We start from the raw sequence: 22098 nt of genomic DNA, 5'->3' as shown, positions 1-22098 counted from the left end.
GGCAGCAATAGTGCGATCGCACTGAGTTGTTTGGATTACCTGCGCGAGTTCACGTGGTTGTGATGTCACGACTCTGTCGATTAGGCCTTTTTCAGCAATGACGCTGACGGTCAACGCGTTAAAAATGCCCAGAGGTGACTGAATGGCGTCTGCACTCTCTCCCGGTCACTCCAGCGATGGAGACGGTGTCCCCTCGATACCGGTACATGCCAACCATGACGATAGGCATGGGCTGGACAACGGGCATGCTCCTGCTTCCGTGGCTCCACTACCTGACCAGGGAGTGGCGCACCATCCAGCTCTACACTGCGTTAACGCTCGCTCCGCTGTTGGCTCTCAGCTGGTAGGTGTGTGCGCAGAACATCACTTTTCCATACCTCGCGTGGGGAGACTTTTCATTGCTCGTGCAGGTTGTTCTTGGGTCGTAATTTGCAACAAGCCTTGTTTGCTTTTACTTTTGCAGCGGAAGCTACATTGGCCATGAACTCGCCGTTTCGCTGCGCTCGCCTTCCCCCCGTACTCGCATTCCCTCCGTGGTCGCACCGCACCACGTGACCAAACACGTGACTGGTCACGTGACCAACCGCGTGACGAACCACGTGACAACAGCTAGCCAGACAACCAGACTAACCTGGACTTGCAATCAAGGTAAACCAAGGCTAACCAAGCTATGCCCTAGCGTTCGCTACGTATATCCTGGCATAGCGAGCTAAGCCACTGCCAACTTTCTTTTGCTTCGCTGTCATCGGTCGCAGCCTCACAGTGACGTAGGCCGTGGCGGTTGACACCAGTGTCCGAGGAACAAAATCAAAGGAAGCATGTTACAATAGACGGCCCATAGCAGTTTAGGTTAGCGTAAGACTGACCGACAGAATATTGCTATGGAATGCGAATTACTAGCCCAAGCTTAGTTACGGTAAGTAATGAAATGGGAACTAGCGAAGGATGAAGGTACCAGGCTTGAAGGCAATAAAAAGTCTCATCAAATCGCTCATGTCGTATTGTAATTAAACCTGCCGCCGCATAATAATATGCAGTCTGCAGTCATGTCAAACAATTTCGGTCAGAAATTTTGAAAATTGGAAAATTGTAAGATACTTTTATGTCAATATTGAAGGTAATGGTTCGTATTTATGATATGCAGAAAAACATTTACTTTCAAGTGTTGCCATCGGTCGCATCGAGGAGTTAAGACTGCATAAAAAAACCAATGGGGAACGCTTTTGACGATAGCACAAATGTTAACAGAGAAAAAAATTCACGACTGCCATCGGGTGATCTGTAGGTATAGTGACTGTTATAGCGAAATCTTACTTCGTATAAAAAAATTACGTTCATAAATAGTTTCCAGTTAAAACATGCTTTTGCCCAGAATGGCTGGGTGTGAAGATGCGTACACCTGAACGATAAACAAGATCGTCCGCCGAAACAGAAGGGAAGGTATAATAATTAAAAAAAACTGACAAATTTTGAAAAAGTTCCTTCTTGTTCAGGTGTCCAGGTGGTTCCAGCAATTAGCGAATAAGGAGGCGATAAATGTGGTGGTGACGGCGGCAGAAACTAGAGGGCGCATGTGCGTCTCGGCGATTTAAAAGCTAGACAGCAAACGCTTTACGTTAAAGTGAACGGTCCTATAGCCCACTCCATGCGTAATATGTTCCGGCCGGAACGCAGAGAGGTTTCACCCGTAAAATACTGGATGCTAGCTTTTTCCAATGGGAGCAGATTTCCGTCTCGTGACGTACGGAGTTCTTTTCGTCTTCCAGAGGCGCAAATCTACCTAAGGGGTTCCAAAACATATCGTGTATATATTACGAATTCGTTTAGAGGCCTATTCACTCCCATACAGTGTAACTTGTGTTCGCTGTGTTTAAGGCAGGAAAGAGAATTAAGTGAGCCTTGCGCCGGAATTTGTGTACGAGATGAGGGAAACAGGCCATAGTAAAAGTAGGATGGGCTTTGCATGTGGCAGTTAAGTTTATAAGGAGCCAAATGATAAGAGTAGCTCTTCACCTGACAGCATTGCCTGTTGTCCACGTACCTCAATATACCCACAGTCTCTGACTTAGACTAGAACACTCGCAAGTTTGCAATACTGAGGCAGGGAACCACATTTTAGGTTGCACTGCAGTGCTCTTAGTGAGCTTTAGAGAAAATATCTAATACACCATGCGATAAGCAGCTCCTGAATACGAAGACAGTGAAGGTAAAATGAGACAGAACTCGTCCTCTTCTGCCAGGATTGTCTATGCCATGATATCTAAAAACAAGCTAGCCCAGCTACTTAGCCTTTTCTAACACATTCAAAACGTCTAACTTCGAACCACTCTGCAGTGATATGTTACATAACCATAATTTGGCCAACGTTGCCGAGTAAAACCGATTATTCTTATGGACCTCAACATGTTGCAATATTTTGTGAAAGGGAAAGATGGAAGACAAGGCCGACAAAGGTCCGCAGCGCTGCAATTAGAGGAAATAGTATTATAATGGTAAGAGTCTTCCAAATGGCGAATACGTAACCTAATGGAAAAAAAATGCCACGTCTAGATTTTACAGTCGTGTTAGCTTGGGCACCTAAATTTAAATGATTCACACCATAATTTAAGGGCATTCAACCATTTTCTTATTAACCTAGAAAATTTTCATCACCTACTGACTCTGAATGCCGCATTTTAGAACTGTCCTCGGTGCCGACTAGGGACGTAAGCCAATACTCTGACAACTGTGGCGCATTTGAAGCTTCTGAAATATCGAGAGTAGTTTTGCTAAAAAAAACATCTAATCAGTTTGAAATAGAGGCCAGCTGCGCACATTGCCCCCACAGTAAAATGTACATAAGAATTCCGAACTGCTTACTCTGCTCAACGATGGTGCGGTTTCAAATATACGTTATTTTTGCCCTACCACGAAGACATTGGCATGCTCGGCAAATTTTAGAACCTTTCTCTGCGAGAACATCAGTAGTTTCCGCCGCAATCCGGCATAGCCCAGATAAGCAACCTGCTTTCACTCACATCGGTCTCTATATCGTTCCTTACGCTGTGCATAAAGGCTGGCAAATTAGCATGAAGGCTGGTGAATTACCATGAAGGCTGGTAAAGTTCTGCTTTTCATTGAATAGATTTCTACCTTCTTTCCCTTTCATTCTCTAGTAAATACGAAAATTTCGCCATTTGTGGTACCATACTTTATAATGTGCCATAGGAATTTGTGCGTGCTTCTCCAACAGCTTCAAAGTTGTGTAGTTATTAAATATATAATACGGTGTGCGTGCTAAAGGGTTGCCCGGTCTTTTTTATTAGAATGTACATGGAACGAGAGGTAGGTGCCTGATTGTGATGCCGGACACTCTTTTACCATTGGGTAAGAAATGACTCTAGAACTGAAGACATAATGCTCAACCAAAGATAAAGCACACTTCAAAGCTTAACATGCCAGCAATTGTAACATTGTGAATGAAAAAGAAATTCACAAGAATGAACAATCTTAATGACATCATATCGCAAAAATAACATCGTACGTAAGCTGTACACAATAAACAAGGACATAAGAATATATAGGAGTAAGCAAAGACATATCGTGCAATTAGGTCGTAATCGCAGCGACGTTTAAGTGCGACTCAAAATTGGTTGTTAGACTGGCATTGCAGTACCGACCGCAAAAAGTGTCGCCACACTGCGTCTCCGACCACATTTATTTTCAAAATTTTCTTAAGCACAAGTTATTTTGGCCGCCCTGTATAGTTAAAATTGGTCCCATTTGAAGCAGTGCTGGGACATCTCACTTTTTGGAACGTGTACTACGCGAGTAGTAGCAGGCATTGCAAAGTTACAACTACGTACTGTAAGCAAAAGGCAAGATGCGAATCTGGCGGGGATTATGCATAAACACTTCTGCCCAGTTTTTTGCCAGAGTCTCCCAGATGGCTGATGGCCACGGGGAGGTTTCAGGAGGCCAAAAAAGTGGTCACCAAGTTTGCAAAGAATGGCCGCGGTTCGGTGGACCTTGTTGACGAAATTGTTGAAGAGGCGAAGCGGAGGAAAGCTGCGGTGAGTGCTAGCCACTGAACCCATGCGAATGATTGTTATGATATAATTTATTATTTCACTGTCTTCAAATAGAGTTCCTTATAGCGATCATAATAATGATTCGAAGGAAGTCAAGGGCCCATCCCTGTGATGCAGCTTGTTTAGAAAGTACAACACGCGCCATGTATGACTCCTGATAAGTATATAGGTTGTTTTGCCTCTCCCTAAAGGTACGATCTTCACCAAACACAAGGAGGCCGCAGTGTATGTTATTTGACTATTCAATGCGGTGCGTTTCATTTCACCAGCTTCGCAGTCTTATTGAGCGCAAGACTATCTGCAGCGATCACCTCACTGAAGCCAAACCCAGTGCACGACTTAGAAGCAAACCTCTTGGTCTGTGTATGTTTTACAAATGGTACACATGCCCAGATGATGGATAGGAATGACATACAAGAGAACGTACGTCAATGAAATCAGTATGCAAGAGCTAATGGCGGCCAGCTGCTTTCTTGTGCTAAGGCAGTGCGCCGTGTGGATGCAATAGGGATTGATTCTGCTCTCTATGCCCCGTCTTTCCGCATCGCACTACACCAACATTCAGATGGCGCCATTATAGATGTTTCTAGTATGTGTATTCAAAGACATGATACGGCCACCACTCTGAAACACTCGAATGTTTAGACTGCCAGTATTTAAAGCCTGCACACTTAGCCTAGTGAATGTTTAGCTCTGAGCAACTGTTATCGTTATAATATTGAGCGTAATTCGGTCATCATCATCATCATCAGCCTGACTACACCCACTGCAGGGCAAATGCCTCTCCCATGTCTCTCCAATTAACCCTGTCCTTTGCCAGCTGCGCCCAACCTATGCCTGCCGACGTCCTAATCTCACCGCCCACCTAAACTGCTGCCGCCCCTACTACGCGTGCCTTCTCTTGGAATCTACTCCGTTACCCTTAAGGACCAGCGGTTATCTTGCCTTCGCAGTACATGCCCTGCACAAGCCCATTTCTTCCTCTTGATTTCGACTAGGATGTCATTAACACGCGTTTGTTCCCTTACCTACTCTGCCCGCTTCCGGTCTCTTAACGTTAAACCTATCATTTTCCTTTCCATAGCTCGCTGTGTTGTCCTTAACTTAAGTTCAACACTTTTCGTTAGTCTCCACGTTTCTGCCCCGTAAGTGAGTAGCGGTAAGCTACAACTGTTGTACACCTTTCTCCTGGGGGATATTAGTAACCAGCCATGCATGATCTGAGACAACCTATCATATGCGCTCCACCCCATTCTTATCTTCAATAAAACGGTTGGCATGTACATACTGCTGGGAATAACAGCGCAGAGACGACGGACAAAGAAAGAAGAAGACAACAGGACCGGCGCTGACTAAGAACGTAAAGATTATTAGTAAAAAAACTCGAAAAATATACTACTTTGACAACCAGGAGCGCGTGCGCAACACCAAAAGCCACAGTGATACATCAATCGCTTGAATCAAGATACATTAGTTCACAGTCGTGAACTATTACAGAGGTTGTGCTCACGCACGAGTCAGTGTTTTTATGAATATGAGACGCTTCACTGATTTCCCTTGTCAGTTTCTCTTTGTGTTCGTAGAGAATCCTAATTTTATTAAAAATGAGGTACATGATTTTTCAAAAGAATAAGGTTCCTGTAATGGTAAGCTAGGTTTGAGGACGGAGCCCCTTTCAAAGATGTGTTGTGGTCTCGTAAGCGGGTACTCATGCACGTTTCTGTTTGATTTATATAGGTCTTCCCGCACGTGAATGACACTTCATGCACAGCCTCTTCAGCGCAAGGGACAATCCTCGGGCCATGCGTGATCTGGCACCCTCTTTTTGTTTTTCTTCGTTCCTTTTCCTCTTCTCTGGCCCTTCTATCTATAATGGCACATAATTTGTCAAGCTTGTTTGTTGCAGAAAATGGAACATCAATGCCATATCTTCTGCCTACTTGCTTCAAACGGTGTGACGTTTGGTGAATGTACGGTAGAACAGCAATTTTCTTTTTATCTATTTTGAAGGTTCCTGTGATTCTTGCCTTTTGACCTTTTTAAGTACCTTACTGCATGCAAGTAGCAAGACATCATCTGGAAGGCCCGCAGTTCTTAGCCTTGGAACCTGCTGATTAAAACTTGTACTGATAGCATGCATGCAGGACTTGGCAATAGCAGCACCTAGGCAAGAAACTGCTATGCCACATTTAACAACCTTAGAATGTACCGAACTAAAACTGAGCAAAGACTTCGCTGATCTCTGTAGGAAGGACAAGCACACGTGATCTGGCTTCGTTGCCAACCTTATATCTAAAAATTGTAGCTCATTCTCTTGAGGTTTTTCCAAGGTGAAAGTTAGGCCATGCCCGCTTTCTTCAAACATCTTTAACACCACATGGACCTGCCTAATGAAGTCATCGTGTTCCACAAAAACGAGATAATCATCCACATATCCGAAGATGCCTTTGGTACTGGCACCAAAATTACTTTTGATAGCTTTATCTACATAGTTGATAAAGATGTTACTTAATACAGGAGCCACTTTTGAACCAATGCACACCCCCTGTTTTGAGTGCACAAACTTCCTTCCCATTCAGTAAAGGTGGACTGAAGATAAAACGACCAAATCACCAAAAGGCCCCCACAGAGATCCTGCATTTTGTGCGTTACTCGTGGCTGACTCGTGCGTGAGCGCCCCCTCTGTAACTGTTCGTGACTGTGAACTAATGTACCTTGGTTCAACTGACTGTTGTATCACTGTGGCTTTTGGTGTTGCACACGCGCATCCTGGTTGTCAAAGGAGTATATTTTGCGTGTTTTTCTATAATAAACTTTCAGTTGTTAGTCAGCGCCGGTCCTGTTGTCTTCTTCTTTCTTTGTCCCTCGTCTCTGCGCTGTTATTCCCAGGCCAGTCTTATCCTTCTAGTTATTTCCCACTCATGTCCTTTCGGTGGTGCCGGTAGTTCCTGTATAAATGTCCGCATGTGAATGTGCAAAGTACCTCGAGTGTTCCGCACTGCATGTCGACCAAATATGGCGACCGGGAAGGAGGATATGAAAAGAATGCATATGACTCGAGTTTTATCTCTTCCCTTCCGTCGTATGGCTGTTTCAGAGCGGCGAAGTGGAACTCGATGGGCCTGAAGCGTTGTATAAAGTGCTCAGTTCTGCTCTTTTGGCTTGAATTGTTTTTCAGGCTCAAGACGTGCACGAAGCAAGCGTCGCTGACCTGTCCTCTACTAAATCTTGGGCCGCATTGACGGCTCTGTTCAGCTTCCAGCAGTGAGTTTACACATTTCGCTCAGGGACAAAAGCCCAGAAGGCCGTTTTTTTCCTTCAGACCTATATTTTAAGAACGTAGTACCGTTTGTACGGTTAGCCACTGCATATACGTCTTTGAAAAGCACACTTTCCTTGTTTGTTCAGGGCTGTTAATAAGTGTGACCTAGCGCACTGAGTCTGGACGGTCGAACTTCTTCAGTACTTGCTCGGTGCTGTAGGAACCACGCAATAACAGAACGGGCTAAGACACTGACGCCTCCTATGCTTCAAGTCTAGTAGGACATCGATATGTGAGGAGTAAATGTACATTCACTCAGCAAGCACATGTTTTGTCAACATAACTACAAGGGAGGGTTCGCCTTAGCAGAGTCTTTCCTTTAGAGTTCTGCTTGTTGGTACTAGCGCAGCGCTCACGGCGAAGTGTTTTATTTTTCGTCAAGATGGTTTACTCTGAAACAGAACGGAGAAAAGTAACCTAACTTTGAGGCTGATTTTCTCTCTCAACCCTACACATATATCTGGGGGCCTTCTAGGCACACATAGAACTATTTGTGCAACATCGTGTTAAACTGCCGCACAACCGCTTACCCAATGAGCAAGATGTTAACACTTTATTGCTCCACGCATAACAGGCCAACGTCTTGCACCATAGATTGAAGAGAGAGAGAAACAGAAGGACGGAAAGGCCGAGAGGTTAACCAGGCGATGCCCGGTAGGCTGCGCTACATGTGGAGAGGAGAACAAAGGGAAAATGAAAGGAAAGAAAGAGCAGCAACGAAATGAGAGAATGAAAAATCAGCTCTTGCGAGCGTCTTCAAAAAGCAGCAGCATTAGCAGATAAGTGGGTGCTTTTTCAGTGCCACACAGTACCTCCCAGAGTGTTAGCGATATGGGAAGGAAAGATATAGCGCAGGAGGCAATAAATAAAATAATTAATTTAATAAATAAAGAATGTCATGCATCCTTTTTGGGCAAGTGTGGGGACGGAAGGGCTTAAGATTCGTGAAGTAAGATACTTCTCGTCCCGGCCTGACCTGTTGTTTCTGTTCCCCTCCGCTTCTCTATGTCCTGTGGAATTTTGTATCACCAGTCATTCTGTGCCCTTGTTAGTAACTTAAATACCTAGTGTTTCTGGGCCGCTTTTAACAGGAAACATTTTATAAAAATAATCCAGCGGCGGCCTTGCGCCGTGGCAGATTGTGCGTAGTGACTTTCGCCTGTCCACCGACAGACTAGTCTACAACCTGGCGTGGTACCACATGAGCGTGTCAACGGCTGTCGTGGGCGACGACCCGTACGTGAGCTTCACTCTCGGAGCCTCTTCCGAGTACCCGGTTAGGTTCTTCAATGCGGTGCTCGTCAAGTACTGCCGCCGACGTCGCACCGTCTGCGGAAGCTTCTGCTTCTCTGCGCTTGTCTTAGTCGCCCTCTGGCTCCTGCCCCCTGGTGAGCTGCGCTCCACGTTAAGTGAAATTAGCTTGCACTCGCATAACTACGGCAGGCAGCGCATAACTTCTTCCGAATTTCTAGCGCAAGAAGACGAAGACACAAGAAACGAAATAGACAGAATGCAGCGCTACTAACAAATCCGCTTTTTATTGAAAGAGCAAAGATTATATATTGTAATCGTTCTAAAAACAAAAAAACACACCAAGAAAGCTTACGAATCGCCATGACAATCTGATCTGCCGTAGACATTAAACTGGGTGTATTGAGTTTACTTAAGTCTTAATATCTGATCTCTTTTTCTTTGAGCTATATTCATGGTTCGCTTACACATGCGTTCCCGGAAATTTCAATTTCTTTAGCTTCAATTATTCACACTCCAATCTGCGTTCAATATCTGACCAGAAATGTTGTGTTTTCAAGCACTGGCCTGCAGTTATGGCGTTCCAGAATAGGCTCAACCACGTTGTTGCCCGCTTTTTCTTCCACGTCTCTGACATGCTTCCTCAGCCTCTCATTGAGCCACCTTCTCGTCTGGCCTATGTACCGTCTACCGCAAGCCAGAGGGACGAAAAAGACCACTTCTTTCTTGCAGGCTACAAAGCACTGCTGGTTTCGCTTAGAGCAAGCGATGGCCGTGCCCTAAGCGTTAACCCTACCGCAGATTCCGTACAGCTTCTGAGGTGCCGTAAAAAGAGCATGAGCGCCAGATCTTTTGCCGATTTTTTTCAATTTTTGCCATATCCCGTGCAAATACCGGATGACGGCAACCTTCTCTCTGCTCTCTTTCTAAGCCTTATTCAGCTCGCTTGCTGGTACTTTCAGGTTTTTTAGCGTGTTCTCGGCAACTGACGTCAAATCATGACATCTGCAGGTGGCCAGCGCTGAGAATATACTAAGCATTGAAGTTTTAAACTATTTATTTCAATAGAGAGTCTACGCCTAATTATGTTAGATGGACCGAGCAACCTGACACTTTTCCCAAAATACTTCTTGCGTCTTCAGGTCTTCAGTGGTCGTGTAGTAACTAACTCCTTCAGCTGACAATGTGCTCGGTTTTTTTTTCCAGTGGTGTGCTTAGCAAAACTCGTTTTTTTTTTGCTAATCAAACAGTCGCCGCCATTGTTAGTATTTCCTCACACTATTATAATGCTGCGGCGCTACCAGCTAGAAGAGCAAATTTAGCAAACTCGGCGCATGATATAGCATGTTTAGGGCGGTGTAACAGTTCCATGTTTTCGTCCCCGTATAGGCGCGTAGGCTACGCAGGCAGCATTGCTTTGTCGCACATTGACTGCCAGATCTGCATGTTATTGAACTCACTCCAGCAACCTGAACTTGTCGCAAGCCACTGGCACCGCTGTCGCGCTTAATTCATTACACTCATTCTCTTATGACTTCTTCTCTTAGACCACCGACTATATTTATTTGTTTGGGTGTCCGAGTACACGGCTTGGTGAACCAATATGTGCAGAAGATTGATAAAGTTAGAAAGAAAAAATGAAAGTTCGATCTGATACTGACGAATCTTTGTTGTGCCTGGTGTGTGCTTTTGACTGTGCATGTCCCCAGGGGCGCAGCGAGGCAGTGTAGAGTCCTAAGAGCCTATCACACTATACAAGTCCTCGGAAAACTGAATCTGTTAATGTTACGCGCCAGTGGAGCAAAGTTACCTTAGTTTCAGATCAGCTGATCGAATTAAGTGCTAAGTAACGGAGCTTGTCTAACTCAGAGAACCGATAGCGAATTTACATTGCCTAATAAATGGCACATGTCTGAGCGGCCAGAGTATTTTGGTGCTGCTCTCTAAGTCAACACATTTTTTTTTCCCAACTAGGGCTGCTACATTTCGATGGAGGCAAAAATGAGGTCTCTGGAGATTTCGGCTAGGTGAGATCAAAGCATAGTGCGCCAAGAAATTAAGTATTTATTTTTATGGGGATCATAGTGCGGCTAAGCCAGAATATTGTGTAAAAACGAAAGGCATGTACCGAAGCTGCGTCCGATGAGCCGAATTCATTCCCCTCCACGAATAATTTAAACGTACGTGTATCACCGAAATCCGCCCAATGAAGAACCGCACCGTGGAGAACTAAAACTTGCGGTTCGCAGAATACTCGTCGGTGCGACTGGGCCTGCTGATGGCGGGCAAGGTGGGCACGCCAGTGAGCGGCACTGTGCTGCGGGTCCAGCAGAGCGAGTGGTATCCGACTGTGGTGCGTTCCGTCGCCATGGGCTTCTGCAACACCGCCGGATGGCTGTGCCCAGTCGTGGTACCTTTCTTCGATGACCTGGTACGGTTCTTACTTCGATACCGTGGCGTCTTAGCACGACATGCAAGACTTGGCGGCTGTATGACTACCTGTATGTTCAAATGGAATCTACGAAGACATTCGATTGCTGACGAGATCGATGCTAGCACAGACTATGTCAAAAATATACATCTCAAGAGAAAGAAAGAGAGAAAGATGATCGGAGAAACAGGAAGGTCAACCAGGTGGCGCCTAGCAAGTTAGCCTACACGTGGGAAGTGGAACGGAGGAAAAGTAGAAAAGAGAGAGAGGAAAGGAGATAATTTTTTCATGTATCCTTAGGTTACTACTAACATGGTACACAAGGCACACACTGAAAGTTTATCACTTTGAACTCAATCCTGAGTCCTTCAAGAATTTGAAAACCGCTTTCACAGCTGTCCTCTGCGGTACTTTGAACTCAATCCTGAGTCCTTCAAGAATTTGAAAACCGCTTTCACAGCTGTCCTCTGCGGTGAACGTTAAGTACAAGGACCCAGAATTTTGGCTCCTGTAAGCAGACGAATACCTAAGCGGCGGAGAGTTCCACCAGGAGGACACGCTTACGCTGAAACCGAGGGCGGTCACAGAGTAAATAGTGTATTGTTTCGTCCCGAGAGTTAGGGCAAATGTCATGTAGTCGATCTCACTAACACACCTTGGAGCCCTAAGTGTCGCAGAGATGAAGACAATAGCGCCTCAAAACTTGTAGACAGCTGGCGATATACAAAACTCGGCCGCCCAGATTGGCTCAGGGCCGAGAAGAAAAAAAGTATGGACTCCATACGTTTTACAAAGGCTGTGCATTAGGAAGAGTATGAAGAGCACATAAACATACAGGTATCCTGACAACTGTTGCAGGATTTCATGTATGCGACGGTAGCCGTTACTGCATAAGTTAAACCAGTGGTGCACTGTGTTCGTTTTTGCACTTCCGTGAACAGGCGTTTCTTTGCACCTTGTGTATAGGAGACAGGCGCACTTAAGTATGCCGAAGGTTGAGGATGTCGAAGCCGCTGGAGATGCCAGTCGAATTGTGTATGGAAAGCGAGGTGCTATGCGACGACTTGATTTGGCACAGTTGTAGTTTCGACCCTGATAGGATGAAGGCAGAGTTATGCATGCAGCTTAACCCTCTGCTGATGGGAGAAAACCCACGGTAAAGCACGAACGCTAACCCAGACTTCCAACGTAACCGATAAGGGTATAATTTAAACAAGAGAGAGATAAAATGCCGGCGATGGAAAACTGTCCCTTAGGCCGCTGCAGCTATTGGAATTAGTGCGCGTAGGAGAAAATGGCGAAACGAGTCTGTGACACAAGGTAATATTATTCCGCTTATATGGGGCTGAAGCCATCATAACACACTGTATTAGTCGGTTCCGCACAGGCACGTGACAGAGATAAATAAAACAAACGACGTTATAGGCCATCACATCTGCAAAGTATTGGCCATCCCAAAGCTCACTGACGAATCACTTCAATCAATGCCGGATAAGCGCGTGCTACCTAATTAACCAGTCGGCGAGGCTTTAAAACAAAAATAATTTTCATGTTAATCTGATACAACATCAAGTGTAGGCCTTATGCGCAAAAGGAAACAAATGTCACATAAAGCACAAAAGCAGGATCCCCGCTTGCCGCTCCCTTAGGTGACCTGACCATGCTTTCCAAACTCCCACATTGTAGCCTTGTTCCCAGAATTTCGTTGACGATAACTGGGGTGATACCGCGCCTTCTATATATGCAGGGCCACGCCACGCAGACGTGGGTGCCGAATGCAATGGCGGCAGGGCTCTGTGGGGCCGGCGCTGGATTCTCCCTTCTCATACCGGAGAGCTACGAGAAGCCGCTCGATGACTACTTCGCTAGGCATCAGGGCGCTGCAAAGTAAGAAAGCCTCGCGAGAGAGCCTGCATCTCTTTCCGCTCGCTGTGAAAACTGCAGCGGTAGTCTATAGTCGGATACAACTTAAGAACGAAGCGGCTTTTCCCCGTCAAAGGAATTTCTTCGAGTCAATGGCGTCGGCTGATTTTCTTCACCTTGATAGTGTGATAAAGAAGGCAGCGGTAGAAGAAAAATTGGCAGTGGTTTAGCTCTGGTTAAACCAGGTTGAATTGCGATATCTTGCTTAGCTTTCGCCTTAGAACTTCACTGTTCCGAAGCAGTAGAGCAACTAGATTCAGATATAGACTCTTCGTCGGAAACATCCATGGCGAGACTGATCAACAAACGCGTAGCGCGCCGCTATATATCCCAGTGAATCCGCCACGGAGCGAGCGCAAGGCGAGGAGGTCGTCATATCGACGGAGAGACCACCTGTTGGGCGCGGTACCGGCTCGGGGGCCACGGCACAGGCGACGAGCGGCTCCCTTCTAGCTGTGGTGGGGAGCAAGCTTAGAATTTAACTTTTCCTAAGCAGTAGAGCAACTAGATTCAGATATAGACTCTTCGTCGGTAACTTCCATGGCGAGACTGATCAACCGACGCGTAGCGCACCGCTATATATCCCAGTGAAGGCGCCACGGAGCGAGCGCAAGGCGAGGAGGTCGTCATATGGACGGAGAGACCACCTGCTAGGCGCGGCACCGGCTCGGGGGCGACGGCACCGGCTCGGGGGCGACGGCACAGGCGACGAGCGGCTTCCTTCCTGCTGCGGCGGGGAGCAAGGTGACGTCACGTGCGTCATAACAACGGAGAGAGCTGACGTTACACCCCCTGCCAGGCGCCAGGCCGGCTCTGGCGTACGGCATACGCGACGGGCAGTTAGACCTGGCGTAGTATTGCTTTCGCAATAAAAAGGGATAATCCCTTCCCTATATGGCAGGGGATAGACCCCTCTCTCGATTGTGGCGCCACTGCTTGCATTGTCACGCTAGAATGGTCATGAGAATCGACCGACGCCATTGATAGTTTGCCGGAAAAGCCACTGCGTTCTTGACCTGTATCCGGCTATAATAGCTTTAGTATACGTCTGAGTTCTGGGAGGCACTGGCTTCTATCCCCATGGCCGCCAACCTTTCACCGGTTTTCCGATGGGTAAAAGCTTTCCCAAGGCCCGTATGACCGTAGCGCTCAAAGGCTGGTAAAATGCATTTGACCACCCCATTTGGCCATAATTTAGACAAAACATGGTGGCAATAGGAAAAAGTAGTGTTATCCTATAGTATCATTGGCAAGTGGAGTTGAACCGACACCCAAGCTGTTGCAGTCTCTTTAATGGGGAAAATATAAACCAAAATGAGCATAGTATTATCTAACATTGTGGTACGCGAAACTAAACTTTGTACAAGAGATGGGAATGTCATACCGGTAACAAAGTATCTTTCTAAAGCACTCTGAGGGTATCTAGGCAGAACGGCAGGCAGTGAGCTACTGCAGTTGGCCACAAGATTGGAAAGGCACTTCATCGTACTCGTGAGTGTTCTTCAGCTCATTTGGCATTCAAGAAACTTCACAGCGCTTCCGACTTGATACTCTCACAAAAAAAAGCGACCTCACGTAGTCTCGTCGACGTGAAGCGCATTGCCATCCCACCGGGTTCGCTGCGAAGCTCCCAAGTCAGATTTCCAGTGCAGGCAGAACACCACCACTATGGAGGGACAGCCTTTACTCCGGGGTGAAGTTAGGTGCAACGTTTACCTCTAGGATCAAGCAAATGCGCATGCACCCTCTACGCACGCAAATGCAGTACCGCATTTTTCCAACATTATATTCAACTGCAAAAACCATTACTCACGCAGTGACTCCGGTGACCAGCCATGGCGTACGCTGGCCGAAATACGCACAGGAAAAGGTCACGTTCGCGTGTGATCGTAGAGTGCTCTAATGAGTAGCGAAAATTTCGCCATAGTACAGTACGTTTTGCTGTATGCGCGAGATATTTCGCAGGACTTGAAAACCAGCCGTGAAGAGTCGTTTTTGAGCACCTGTACCTATACGAGGCTTTGCTTCAATACATATTTATTGAATGGGTATGTACTTGCGCGAAGAAGACGGGACACAACAAAGGAACACACACGACATGTACAGAGCCAACTTAATAATAGTTTATTTTCGTAGAAGGCAGATAAAATCGTTGAAAGATGAACCAACTCGCCCAAACAAGAGTATTACTTAATACATATTCAGCATTCTCGGAAAAAAATTTAAATATTGAAAAATTGTTAGGCACAGATATGGCAACATTAGAGCTATAGTCCATTCTTCCGCTGTGTAGCGAAATCTTTCTTTTGGAGTGTTTCCATCGCTCGCATCGCGCAGTTAAGACTGCCGTAGTAAAACTAATAGTGAACGCCGTTCACGATATCAAAACACTTAGTAGCAAAAAAATGCAAGCCTGCCAATGGGATATCTGCGGATATACAGATTGGTATAGTGAAATCTTACAATACATGAAAAAATTGTGTTAACTCTTTTTTCGGTCAAAAATTCTTTTGTCCAGAATTGTTGGGTATTGCAGTTTTTTTAGTTTACAAGCCCTCAAAATGCCACGCTACATCACTGATCCATGATTTCAATAAATTTCTTTCATACGAGCCGCTCGTTGTGCAACTCCAAAATAAAAGCGGAATGAAAGAAGGCATTGTTTACATTTGGCTTAGGATTATTAATGAAGTTTTCCACACATTATTGCTTTGAAACCTGCTATGAAAGTATGAAAGCAGCAGACGCGCAAAGTTGAACCGTACTGCAGTCCTTTTTATATGAACGAGCAGGAAAACCACACCCGCACAACATGCATCGATCATTGTACAAACGCGCAAGTTCAGATGCAGCACACTTTTTATGTGCACTGAATAACTGTGCGGTGAGTCAAGGAAATTTCCCAAAGTTTTTTTCAGCCTTGTACACCAGTTTCCTGTCAAAGAAAAGCGACATATAAAATGAGCTTGATTTTTCCACTCCAAAGTATAAGTCCAGAAGCAGTAAGAAATATTTTCTTGGAGGCTACACGGAATGATTTCACACGCTTTCATTACAGTGCGCACCTTGCATCTCCACACCGCAGCTACGGAGCTACATCGCAAACAACGTCACCGAAAGAACAATCTTAGCTGGTTTTCTCAAACGGGGCCAAACAAAACGGTAAGCTCGAAGGTATGCAAAGTATACCTTTATCAACTAACAACTATTTTGTGCGATATATTTGCTGCCAAATTGTCTAGTAAGAATAGGAAACCGCTGGATTTAATTTTTGCAGAGAACATGCACATACCTGTATTACAGAAGCCATATTACTTAAGAAGAAACCCCCCAGTTGTGCAGGAACAGCAGAGCGAAAGCACTGAGGAAGCATACGTGAATCTCCAAGATAAATAAGACTTGCGATACGAGCATCAATGAGACACGACTGCGGAGTAGGAAGTAAGCGGAATACCTTGAGTGTGTTGGTTTCCTTGTCATGTAACAAAATACGCACAGTAATCAACCAATCCGAGTACGTTGCCAGGAGCAGTATGAAGAGTCGCAAAAATGAATGACATGTTTGCTCTGCCTTCCCGACAGACTATTCTGCGGCAAGCAGTTGGCGAGGAAAAATTGTAGGGCTTCAAAAGGAAAGGGCTTCCAAAGTGCCTAGCTTGCCAAGGCCAATCGAATGACGCCACGCTCCTTCCTGCGTTGTTCTGCTCTCAGTGCTTTTAATCCAGCAAGTGTAAAACGTGTAGGTAACAGAACTGTAGACACGTGGCTTGGATCACCACGGATTGGTAGCAGAACATAAAATTACCTTTCTCCCACTTTCTCTTATTCTCGCTCGGGCCAATATGTTTCGTTTTGATATCCAGACTAAAACCCAGACGTTCACTTATTCTTTGTAGCAAAGTATGTAAGCGTGCGATGATATGGCTGTGGCGTTTTTAGGGCAGAGTGTAGCCAGTTTAGGTAAAAGAAATAAAAAATAAGAGGACGGCACGAAGAGTGCCCTCAAGATAAGCGCTCAGGTTAGCGTCTCATACTGCTTTTGCAATCTTTTGCAGAGGAACCGCTCCGGAAGCACAGATGGGGCAGGTTTCCCTATATACCTCATCACGAACACCAGCGCTGGACGACGGAGTTTAAGTTCGAAGCACACTTACGTTAGTGGTTGATGGTATGTCTGCAGGCGCACCTATTTGTATAGAACAGGATGGTGAGGATGAGGAGGAGCAAGAGGAAAGGCCGGGAGGTTAACGGGAAGAATAGCCGGTTGACATAAACAGGAAGCATTGGGCAACTGTAATTCGTGAGTGGCTTTGTGTGTGTGCGTGTGTATGAGTCGTCTCGTTCTTGCTGCATCTATGCGCTTTCTTCTATGTCACTAGTCATCAACAAGCCCAACTACAGACTGTTAATACCTAAAGAAGTTTCGCTGGGAGTCGTAGAATTCTTATCCTGTACAAAACAAACTTCACCCATTGTGTGCTCCTTCCTTCCTCAGCTGCAATTTTTTCAATAAAGCTCTTTCTCACGAGAGACACTAAAACATTCAAATGTACCAGTAACGGCGCACACTGTTGTCCCAAAAGGGCGCTTTCTTGAGCTAGTCGGTATTTGTCCACCAGGCAAAGGCACAACGCGATAGAGACAGGACGAAGGCTGTCTCTCTCTACTTCATTCCTCCTCTTTTAGTCACTCTGTGCCTTCACCTTATGAACTGTAGTCACGTTCTGATTTAGCATAATCGACACTCGAGTGCATGTACTGTGAGGCCGGAATAAAATCGAAAAATTGCTTGTGGCTAGAACACACATTTTTGAATTTATATTCACATATAGTGATAAACAGTTCAATTCGTTCAGCCAAAATGTGTTTGCAGATAGCAGCGCCAAAGGCATAGTGAGGAAAATAAAATGAACTAGCGCTTACTCTGAAATGAGGGATGTTTTCGTGCAGAGCCCATAAATACGGAATATTCTCGCAAGAAGGTGCGTATGTTCGCAGATACAAGGACACTTAATACTGCAATTCATTCAGGCTCGCCAAAAACCAACGCGCTGAAATATAGCTTTTTTTTTTCCGCGCACTACTGAGGGCTCCCGAAATAAATTTTTGATCTCAATAAATTTGAAAATGCTCTGGGAGTTATGCCTTTCGAGTCCTTAATTATACATCTAGGTACATTCGGTGCTGAATTTCTAGCGATTCAGTTGGCCTTACATAAGGTTCCTTGCGACGTTAGCGAGGTCATTATACTTGCTGACAGCCGTTCTGTCGTGACTGCACTCGAAGGGTCGAGGCACGCTCTCCTTGTCCGTTTCTTCGCATTTTTTTATTCCACTACATGTTAATTAAGTGTGCTTTTTCTGGGCACCTGGACATTGCGTCATTGATGCTAATGTGATGGCTGATTTTTTAGCACAGTTTACCTTTTGCGGACCTGTAATACCAATTACTCCAAACGCTGTGCAATTTATAACAGCTCGCTTCCAATGGATCCTGTAACCGCATTCCTTGAGTCATGAGTATCTCCTTGCTGCAGCGGATTTTCAACAGTTCGCATTCCCCCAATGCGAGGTGGCTATGACCCTCTTGCGGTGCAGAATTCCACGACTAAATCTATATTTTCTTCGATCAGATCTCTGTCGAACCTTTGTGAAGCATGTGGTGAAATCGAAACACTACATCACTTTCTATTCTTCTACGGAGGTTTGCTTCTCTGCGAAAACTTGTCTGCATTCCCCTTGCTCGATTAGAACCTCCTCTTTCTATTCTGGTTCTTCTGTCCTTTGGGGCAAGCGCCAGGGGATATGCCCTAAAACCAGTGTGTGATTACCTCCATAATTTCATCACTGCGTCAGGGAGACGCATTTGTTAGTTGCAATTTACTATATTTCTAGCCCGAAATTCAGCTTCCACTACATTAAATGAGTCAATGTTTCACAATTGTTTGATTGTACAAGGCGTCCTGGCCAATCGCCTACTTTGGGTATGTGCCACTCCAACAGGGGGAAACAACAACGACGACTCACGCTTCGCCTGCACCTTGTGCTTCTTGTGCTTCGCATCTTTCGCCCTCGTCCAGTTTGTTGCAGCTGACGCGACTCTCATCCGAGCTCACACGAGCTACATCTAATTGGATGCAGCTTGCTTCATCTGCTGGCAGGACAGTTTTTTCACTAGCAGGGCATCCAGTGCCTGCGCAGTAAACTACTTGGGGCCACAACTAACGCGGGTTTCTCTTGCTCGTAGGTGCCGCGCCTCCTCGCAATGATGAAACCTTGCGAGCACGTGCGCCCAAGTGCTACTGCTCAGTTATCATGATAGGTAGTTTCCCACAAGACGTAAGGCTTCTTAAGCCCGTGCTTCAGCTAACATAGCACCCCATGTATTCTATTCAAGCTCTCACATGCACAAAATACACACTACGAGACCGGTCCCCTTAAAATGATACATGATACTGGTGTCATACACATCAATATGCGGCATTATCGTATTCACTAGCATTACCTAGCACTGATAGTAAATGCGGCTTAAATTTTTTTTCCAGGAGAATCAAGAGCGTGTGAACGACGCAATGCGCGGAGCTATGAGGCAATGCTCTCCACGCCATCGCGAGTGGAGAGACCACCCGTCTTAGAAGTGTCCATCCCCAGAATCGCATTGCAATCTATGTGTGCCTTCATGCAGTAATGTCCGCGCATCTAGTCTAAAGAGAAGCTGCGGGTAGGATGCAGGGATGGAATGGCAAGGGCGCACGTGCTTTGGTCCCATCTTTGTGTAGACCTTAGAGTCGCGCGGTAAAGGACCATCACGCTCTAGTTTAGCGACTGCAAAGCATCAGGCCGAACAGGCATCCACAATAAACGTATGCACACATAAGCGCTCAGGAAAATCTATGTCGTTTCCCAATTTCCACAGTGGTCCTGCGGAAGACGACGCAAATTGTTTAGCATCGCCACATTGGCAGAACGCGTTGAGCGCTAAGAGGAATGGACCTCCAAGAGCATATTTGGCGAACACAAATTTTTAGGCCGCATCAAACAATGATTGCGAGCGCATTTATGAACCTCTCGCTATCGTTAACCATACGAGATGCCACAGGTAACACATGGCTCGTTCACAGAACGATACTTGTTAAGAGGAACCTCACGCCACCGATAAAATCAAGGTCTGTTATGCGGTGAGCGTGAACGTGGTCGTTGGGATATGAGGCGATCTGCTGATGTGTATCTTGTGGGATTCAACAGCCCAAAGCAGCATGCGGCCCACGAGAAACGCGGTAGTGGAGGTGTCTAATTAATTTAGACCACTCGGCGTTCTTAAATTGAGAAGATAACGCACAACACTCAGGCCATTTTCGCACTCCACCTCCAACCAAATGCAGCCAACATGCCAGGGATTCGATCCGCACTTCATTTTTATTTATTTATTAGAGATACTATCAGTCCAGTCAGGACCAAGATAGGAGCGATACAGGGTACAGATTACGAAGGTGGAACACGACAAACAAAACACCAGCACCATCAAGTCGGTGCCAAGTTTTAACATATCAAAAAATGGAACTGACCTCTAAGCAACAAATAAAAATGCGCAAAAATATCGCTGCAACGAAACAAAAAACTTTGTGAAAACACCATGCCCAACACAAATGCAAGGCGCATTATATCAGGCACTATACCAACAAATCACGAACTCCGGCAGAGAACACATCCACACCCGATGCGAGCACCACATTCTCTGGCAGTCTGTTCCATTCTCTCGCTGTGGACAGGAAGAAGGAATGCTTGTAGCAGTGCTTAGAAAACTTTTGTTCTTTTACGTGTCTGCAATGTTTACTTCGAGTGATACGTGAAGTAGTTTCGCTTATGTATTGCTGCTTATCGATATGTACCATGTTGTTCATAATCTTATAGAAAAGAATGAGTCTTTTTTGTTTCCGGCGACATTGAAGAGGGCGCAAGTTCGCTAAAGTGTAAAGTGGGCTTACCTGATCTTGTCTTCGGAAGCGAGGATAGATAAAGCGAAGTGCACGTCGCTGCACTCGCTCCAGTTCAGCTGCAAGTGTTTGAGTGTAGGGATCCCACACCTCACACGCATATTCCATTATCGGGCGTACGAGCATCTTATAAGCCGTAAGTTTAGTATCCTGTGTAGCATGCTTAAGTGACCGCCTAATGAATCCTAATCTTTTATTTGCTTTAGCAACAATGTTATGTACGTGAGTGTTCCAACGCAGGTCTGAAGTAATTGTCACTCCCAGGTATGTATATTCTGTTACTCGATTAAGTTTGTTTTCTTGTAATGAGTAGTCAAATTCGAGTGGCTGATGTTTGTGTGTGATTGTCATACATACTGTTTTACTGGGGTTTAAAGACATTTGCCACTTTCTACACCATTCGCTAATGTTGAGCAGGTAACCATTAAGCTTAACTTGATCTTCAACTGAATTAACATTAGTATAAATAATGCAATCGTCTGCAAATAATCTGGCCTTGATTTCTGAATCTTCAATGAGGTCGTTTATGTAAACAAGAAACAATAACGGTCCGAGTACCGAGCCCTGTGGCACTCCCGATGTCACGTCACACACTTGGGATGCGCTCCCGTCAATACTTACAAATTGCCTGCGGCCCACAAGAAAACTTTCCAGCCAACGAACTATATTTGAGTTTTTGAGTACTGATTGAAATTTGCTTAAAAGTTTTCTATCATTTACCTGATCGAAGGCTTTCCTAAAGTCTAGGAATATTATGTCAATTTGCCCTTTCTGGTCAATGATTTCGCTAAAATCATGCAAAGTTTCTATTAATTGTGTAACCGTTGATATTCCCTGTCGAAAACCATGCTGACACCTATTCAAGAATTCAATATCTGTTAAGTATTGTCGAATGTGCTTTGAGACAATGTGCTCTAGAAGCTTACAGCAGGTTGACGTTAGTGCGATGGGACGATAATTACTGACCGTTTTTGAATCTCCAGTCTTGAGAATAGGAACTATTTTGCTAGTTTTCCAATCATCGGGAACGGGGCTTGTTGATAGTGACTTCCTAAACACTAGTACGAGGTATCTAGCTGACCATTCTGCGTATCGCTTCAAAAACAGG

The 22098-nt window shown here is 45.4% G+C and overlaps 1 pseudogene across 1 annotated transcript in view; it reads left to right on the top strand.

The window, feature by feature from the left end:
* LOC144106352 (solute carrier family 22 member 4-like) overlaps nt 1-18316 on the top strand; it is a 36898-nt pseudogene extending 18582 nt beyond the window's left edge. The window contains exons 5-12 of the transcript XR_013308982.1: nt 175-343; nt 3905-4052; nt 7249-7334; nt 8566-8780; nt 10893-11074; nt 12822-12961; nt 16056-16159; nt 17053-18316. The product of XR_013308982.1 is annotated as a solute carrier family 22 member 4-like (transcript). The remainder of the gene's footprint in view (nt 1-174; nt 344-3904; nt 4053-7248; nt 7335-8565; nt 8781-10892; nt 11075-12821; nt 12962-16055; nt 16160-17052) is intronic.
* The last annotated feature ends 3782 nt before the right edge of the window (nt 18317-22098 follow it).

This window comes from Amblyomma americanum, chromosome 10 (genome assembly GCF_052857255.1).
Source record: "Amblyomma americanum isolate KBUSLIRL-KWMA chromosome 10, ASM5285725v1, whole genome shotgun sequence".
Taxonomy (NCBI): Eukaryota; Metazoa; Arthropoda; class Arachnida; order Ixodida; family Ixodidae; genus Amblyomma; species Amblyomma americanum.
The sequence above is the reverse complement of the archived record's forward strand: the minus strand, read 5'-3'. Positions and strand labels throughout refer to the sequence as shown.